We start from the raw sequence: 6,188 nt of genomic DNA, 5'->3' as shown, positions 1-6,188 counted from the left end.
GGGCTCTGCCCAACAGACGCGAACCGAGGCCCGCGGAAGGACAGGCTGCGCACCCGGGCCGTAGGCCGGCACCCAGCGGGTCGCGACGTCCTACTAGGGGAGAAGTGCGGCCCACCGCACACCGGAACGGCCCCACCCCGCGGCGAGTGGAAAGGCAACCGGACACGACCCCGCCGCGGATTGCTCCGCGCGGGCGGCCGGCCCCATCTGCCGAGGGCGGAGGCCAGTGGCCGGATGGGCGTGAATCTCACCCGTTCGACCTTTCGGACTTCTCACGTTTACCCCAGAACGGTTTCACGTACTTTTGAACTCTCTCTTCAAAGTTCTTTTCAACTTTCCCTCACGGTACTTGTTCGCTATCGGTCTCGTGGTCATATTTAGTCTCAGATGGAGTTTACCACCCACTTGGAGCTGCACTCTCAAGCAACCCGACTCGAAGGAGAGGTCCCGCCGACGCTCGCACCGGCCGCTACGGGCCTGGCACCCTCTACGGGCCGTGGCCTCATTCAAGTTGGACTTGGGCTCGGCGCGAGGCGTCGGGGTAGTGGACCCTCCCAAACACCACATGCCACGACAGGCGGCAGCCTGCGGGGTTCGGTGCTGGACTCTTCCCTGTTCGCTCGCCGCTACTGGGGGAATCCTTGTTAGTTTCTTTTCCTCCGCTTAGTAATATGCTTAAATTCAGCGGGTAGTCTCGCCTGCTCTGAGGTCGTTGTACGAGGTGTCGCACGCCACACCGCCAGCCGGCTGTGCACGCTACCGAGAAAGTACCGGTATGCGAACCGCCAGGCGACGGGCGCGCATCGCACGTTTGAGGAGACGCGGCCGGCCCCACAGGCGGCCGCGACACTCCCAGGTCTGCGAAGCGGGGCAAACGCCGCGCGCTTCAGTATACGTAGCCGACCCTCAGCCAGACGTGGCCCGGGAACGGAATCCATGGACCGCAATGTGCGTTCGAAACGTCGATGTTCATGTGTCCTGCAGTTCACATGTCGACGCGCAATTTGCTGCGTTCTTCATCGACCCACGAGCCGAGTGATCCACCGTCCTGGGTGATCTTTTCTCAGTTTCCGCCGTCTCTTTCGAGACGGTCGCATAGGCGGGAGTGAGGCGTGTGGCGGCCCCTGTTCCAGCGTTCTGTGTCCAACGGCCTCACGGCCGACGGGCGTCGTACGGCTCCACACCGGAGCGGACAGGCACTCGGGCGAAAGTCATTCAAAACCGGCGCCAGGCGCCAGGTGCCGCAGGCCAGCCGCTCCAGCGCTTCAGCGCTCGTACCACACAACATTGCCGCTAGTTTTGAGAGGCACGCGTGGTTCCGCACGCGGCGCACGGCTACGGCGAGCCGTACAGGTAGCGTGTTGCGCGACACGACACGCACATCGAAAGACATGCAGTCTAGTCGGTAATGATCCTTCCGCAGGTTCACCTACGGAAACCTTGTTACGACTTTTACTTCCTCTAAATGATCAAGTTTGGTCATCTTTCCGGTAGCATCGGCAACGACAGAGTCAATGCCGCGTACCAGTCCGAAGACCTCACTAAATCATTCAATCGGTAGTAGCGACGGGCGGTGTGTACAAAGGGCAGGGACGTAATCAACGCGAGCTTATGACTCGCGCTTACTGGGAATTCCTCGTTCATGGGGAACAATTGCAAGCCCCAATCCCTAGCACGAAGGAGGTTCAGCGGGTTACCCCGACCTTTCGGCCTAGGAAGACACGCTGATTCCTTCAGTGTAGCGCGCGTGCGGCCCAGAACATCTAAGGGCATCACAGACCTGTTATTGCTCAATCTCGTGCGGCTAGAAGCCGCCTGTCCCTCTAAGAAGAAAAGTAATCGCTGACAGCACGAAGGATGTCACGCGACTAGTTAGCAGGCTAGAGTCTCGTTCGTTATCGGAATTAACCAGACAAATCGCTCCACCAACTAAGAACGGCCATGCACCACCACCCACCGAATCAAGAAAGAGCTATCAATCTGTCAATCCTTCCGGTGTCCGGGCCTGGTGAGGTTTCCCGTGTTGAGTCAAATTAAGCCGCAGGCTCCACTCCTGGTGGTGCCCTTCCGTCAATTCCTTTAAGTTTCAGCTTTGCAACCATACTTCCCCCGGAACCCAAAAGCTTTGGTTTCCCGGAGGCTGCCCGCCGAGTCATCGGAGGAACTGCGGCGGATCGCTGGCTGGCATCGTTTATGGTTAGAACTAGGGCGGTATCTGATCGCCTTCGAACCTCTAACTTTCGTTCTTGATTAATGAAAACATACTTGGCAAATGCTTTCGCTTCTGTTCGTCTTGCGACGATCCAAGAATTTCACCTCTAACGTCGCAATACGAATGCCCCCGCCTGTCCCTATTAATCATTACCTCGGGTTCCGAAAACCAACAAAATAGAACCGAGGTCCTATTCCATTATTCCATGCACACAGTATTCAGGCGGGCTTGCCTGCTTTAAGCACTCTAATTTGTTCAAAGTAAACGTGCCGGCCCACCGAGACACTCAATAAAGAGCACCCTGGTAGGATTTCAACGGGGTCCGCCTCGGGACGCACGAGCACGCACGAGGCGGTCGCACGCCTTCGGCTCGCCCCACCGGCAGGACGTCCCACGATACATGCCAGTTAAACACCGACGGGCGGTGAACCAACAGCGTGGGACACAAATCCAACTACGAGCTTTTTAACCGCAACAACTTTAATATACGCTATTGGAGCTGGAATTACCGCGGCTGCTGGCACCAGACTTGCCCTCCAATAGATACTCGTTAAAGGATTTAAAGTGTACTCATTCCGATTACGGGGCCTCGGATGAGTCCCGTATCGTTATTTTTCGTCACTACCTCCCCGTGCCGGGAGTGGGTAATTTGCGCGCCTGCTGCCTTCCTTGGATGTGGTAGCCGTTTCTCAGGCTCCCTCTCCGGAATCGAACCCTGATTCCCCGTTACCCGTTACAACCATGGTAGGCGCAGAACCTACCATCGACAGTTGATAAGGCAGACATTTGAAAGATGCGTCGCCGGTACGAGGACCGTGCGATCAGCCCAAAGTTATTCAGAGTCACCAAGGCAAACGGACCGGACGAGCCGACCGATTGGTTTTGATCTAATAAAAGCGTCCCTTCCATCTCTGGTCGGGACTCTGTTTGCATGTATTAGCTCTAGAATTACCACAGTTATCCAAGTAACGTGGGTACGATCTAAGGAACCATAACTGATTTAATGAGCCATTCGCGGTTTCACCTTAATGCGGCTTGTACTGAGACATGCATGGCTTAATCTTTGAGACAAGCATATGACTACTGGCAGGATCAACCAGGGAGCTGCGTCAACTAGAGCTGAGCAGCCGGCCGCCCGGGAGTGTGTCCCGGGGGCCCGCGCGAACACGCAAGCGTCCGCTCAATCATTCTGCAAACAGGAGGAGGCTGAGCTCCCCTGCACAATACACCTCGAAACCCTCTCAGGTCCCGGCGGCGCGCAGCGCCGTCCCAAGTACTTGGTCGGGTTCGAGAGAGGCGCAATCGCCCGGAGTTAGGCGAGTAGACGCTTTCGGTGCGACCACCCGTGCTCCCAACTGAGCTTGCCGCTGCCGACAGAGGCCCGGGAGCGTGCTGTCGTGGCATTGCCGGCGGGAGACAACACGCGCCACCTACGGTGACCGGCAGCTCCAACGCCAGCGCCACAGAAGGACAAAAGCCCCACTTGGGTGCCGAAGCGAACTCTCCCAGCACAGCGCACGCGCCAACACATCCGCACAGCTGCGATACAAACCACCAGCGAGAACCGCTGGGGCGACCGAGCAGCAGACGGCGTCGCGGCGCCGAGCGCCGGGCGGCGGCGCATCCTCAACGCACACAGTCCTCAATCGGACCAGCACACTGAAGATGTCCACCGCGCTTCGCACCGGGCCCGCGAGGACCTACTTTGGCCGCACGGCGCCGCGCGCAGGGTGCGCCGGCGCGCAGCTGCGACGCCTGCCGCGTCCGTCGGCCGGCGCGCCTGCCACTGGCCGCCCCCACCAGCCGGCTGTAGCGCGTGCGCCCACGCACCGCGCGGCCAGCACGCCGGGAGGCGCCCCCTCACCGGCCGGGGACGGTCCCACCCAGCCACCGCCGCGTATCGCTTCACACCCAGATGCCGTTCAGTTTCGTCGGCATGGTGGGTATCGCTGGAACAACCGGTTCGTACCTCAACCTATCGTCGCCATCACCGATTCACCCCTAGCGAGAACAACCGCACCACAACAGGTTACCATTTGTTCATTTGCGTAACTTCACCAGAAAACGCAGGCGTCCATCGCCATTTGCAACTTCAACGATTATTGCATGCCTGTGTCAGGTGTCACGCCACACTACGTCTGCCCACATACACGCAACAAAATGTGCACGCCTAGACAATACGTGGAAGGTGGCCCCCGTACGTATGCGATGTCCATTGCTCGAACGACTGTCAACCGGCCTCTGTAGCATGTCGCAGATATGGAACGCGGTGCACCATGCCATCACGGTGTGTGAGGAGAGACGACTAGGTCCGAATACATCAACAGACAGCTCATGCTGATCGCCATCCACGGCGTCCGTTCCTCCCACACGTCTCTATGGCGTACCACACTGCAATCCAGCTCTCATAGGGAGACGACACGTAGCTGCGTGCACAATATTTGCACTGTATGGTCCGCCGTTTTTGGGCGCAGTCGTTGTACGGTCACACATGTGCCACGATGTATCATTCGGTACATAAGGACGAATGTGCAGTACAGATTGTGGTTTACGCGTACGACATTAGCGGACGGTTGACACAGGCCGCACCACAACGTAGCCTGAGTACGTCGCATGCGAAGGGCATTGAACATGCAAACTTCTCACCAACCAGCTTGCGAAGGCAGGGGGGCAAGGTGGGGACGTGGGGAGGGGCGGCATGTACGTCCTGCTGCCATCCACATTACAGTGTACAGCAGGAGCATGTGGAAAGTCAGCAAGACTTGCAAGGTGTTTAACATGAAGCGATACACAGGGGAGCGGGCAGTGCGAGTAGCGAACTATATTGCGAGGGTTGCGGGTGGGCAACACTACACTAATTGAACGAGTCGTATAACAATTACAGAGCAGGTTTAGGCGACAACATGGGTTACGTTAGGGGACAACGTGGGTTACGTTAGGGGACAACGTGGGTTACTTTAGGGGACAACGTGGGTTAGGTTAAGGCACAACGTGGGTTAGGTTAAGGCACAACGTGGGTTAGGTTAAGGCACAACGTGGGTTAGGTTAAGGCACAACGTGGGTTAGGTTAAGGCACAACGTGGGTTAGGTTAAGGCACAACGTGGGTTAGGTTAAGGCACAACATGGGTTAGGTTAAGGCACAACATGGGTTAGGTTAAGGCACAACATGGGTTAGGTTAAGGCACAACATGGGTTAGGTTAAGGCACAACGTGGGTTAGGTTAAGGCACAACGTGGGTTAGGTTAAGGCACAACGTGGGTTAGGTTAAGGCACAACATGGGTTAGGTTAAGGCACAACATGGGTTAGGTTAAGGCACAACATGGGTTAGGTTAAGGCACAACATGGGTTAGGTTAAGGCACAACATGGGTTAGGTTAAGGCACAACATGGGTTAGGTTAAGGCACAACATGGGTTAGGTTAAGGCACAACATGGGTTAGGTTAAGGCACAACGTGGGTTAGGTTAAGGCACAACGTGGGTTAGGTTAAGGCACAACATGGGTTAGGTTAAGGCACAACATGGGTTAGGTTAAGGCACAACATGGGTTAGGTTAAGGCACAACATGGGTTAGGTTAAGGCACAACATGGGTTAGGTTAAGGCACAACATGGGTTAGGTTAAGGCACAACATGGGTTAGGTTAAGGTACAACATGGGTTAGGTTAAGGTACAACATGGGTTAGGTTAAGGTACAACATGGGTTAGGTTAAGGTACAACATGGGTTAGGTTAAGGTACAACATGGGTTAGGTTAAGGTACAACATGGGTTAGGTTAAGGTACAACATGGGTTAGGTTAAGGTACAACATGGGTTAGGTTAAGGTACAACATGGGTTAGGTTAAGGTACAACATGGGTTAGGTTAAGGTACAACATAGGTTAGGTTAAGGTACAACATAGGTTAGGTTAAGGTACAACATAGGTTAGGTTAAGGTACAACATAGGTTAGGTTAAGGTACAACATAGGTTAGGTTAAGGT

The 6,188-nt window shown here is 55.8% G+C and overlaps 2 non-coding genes across 2 annotated transcripts; both read right to left on the bottom strand.

Annotated features, from left to right (window-relative positions):
• Window positions 1-900: 900 nt before the first annotated feature.
• LOC124727378 lies at window positions 901-1,055 on the bottom strand. The gene has a single exon (XR_007007091.1). It is a non-coding gene; the product is annotated as a 5.8S ribosomal RNA (ribosomal RNA).
• Window positions 1,056-1,406: 351 nt separating this feature from the next.
• LOC124727372 lies at window positions 1,407-3,315 on the bottom strand. The gene has a single exon (XR_007007088.1). It is a non-coding gene; the product is annotated as a small subunit ribosomal RNA (ribosomal RNA).
• Between the last annotated feature and the right edge of the window lie 2,873 nt (window positions 3,316-6,188).

This window comes from Schistocerca piceifrons, unplaced genomic scaffold (assembly GCF_021461385.2).
Source record: "Schistocerca piceifrons isolate TAMUIC-IGC-003096 unplaced genomic scaffold, iqSchPice1.1 HiC_scaffold_1098, whole genome shotgun sequence".
NCBI lineage: Eukaryota > Metazoa > Arthropoda > Insecta > Orthoptera > Acrididae > Schistocerca > Schistocerca piceifrons.
Note: the sequence above shows the minus strand (reverse complement) of the source record. Positions and strands in the feature narration are given on the sequence as shown.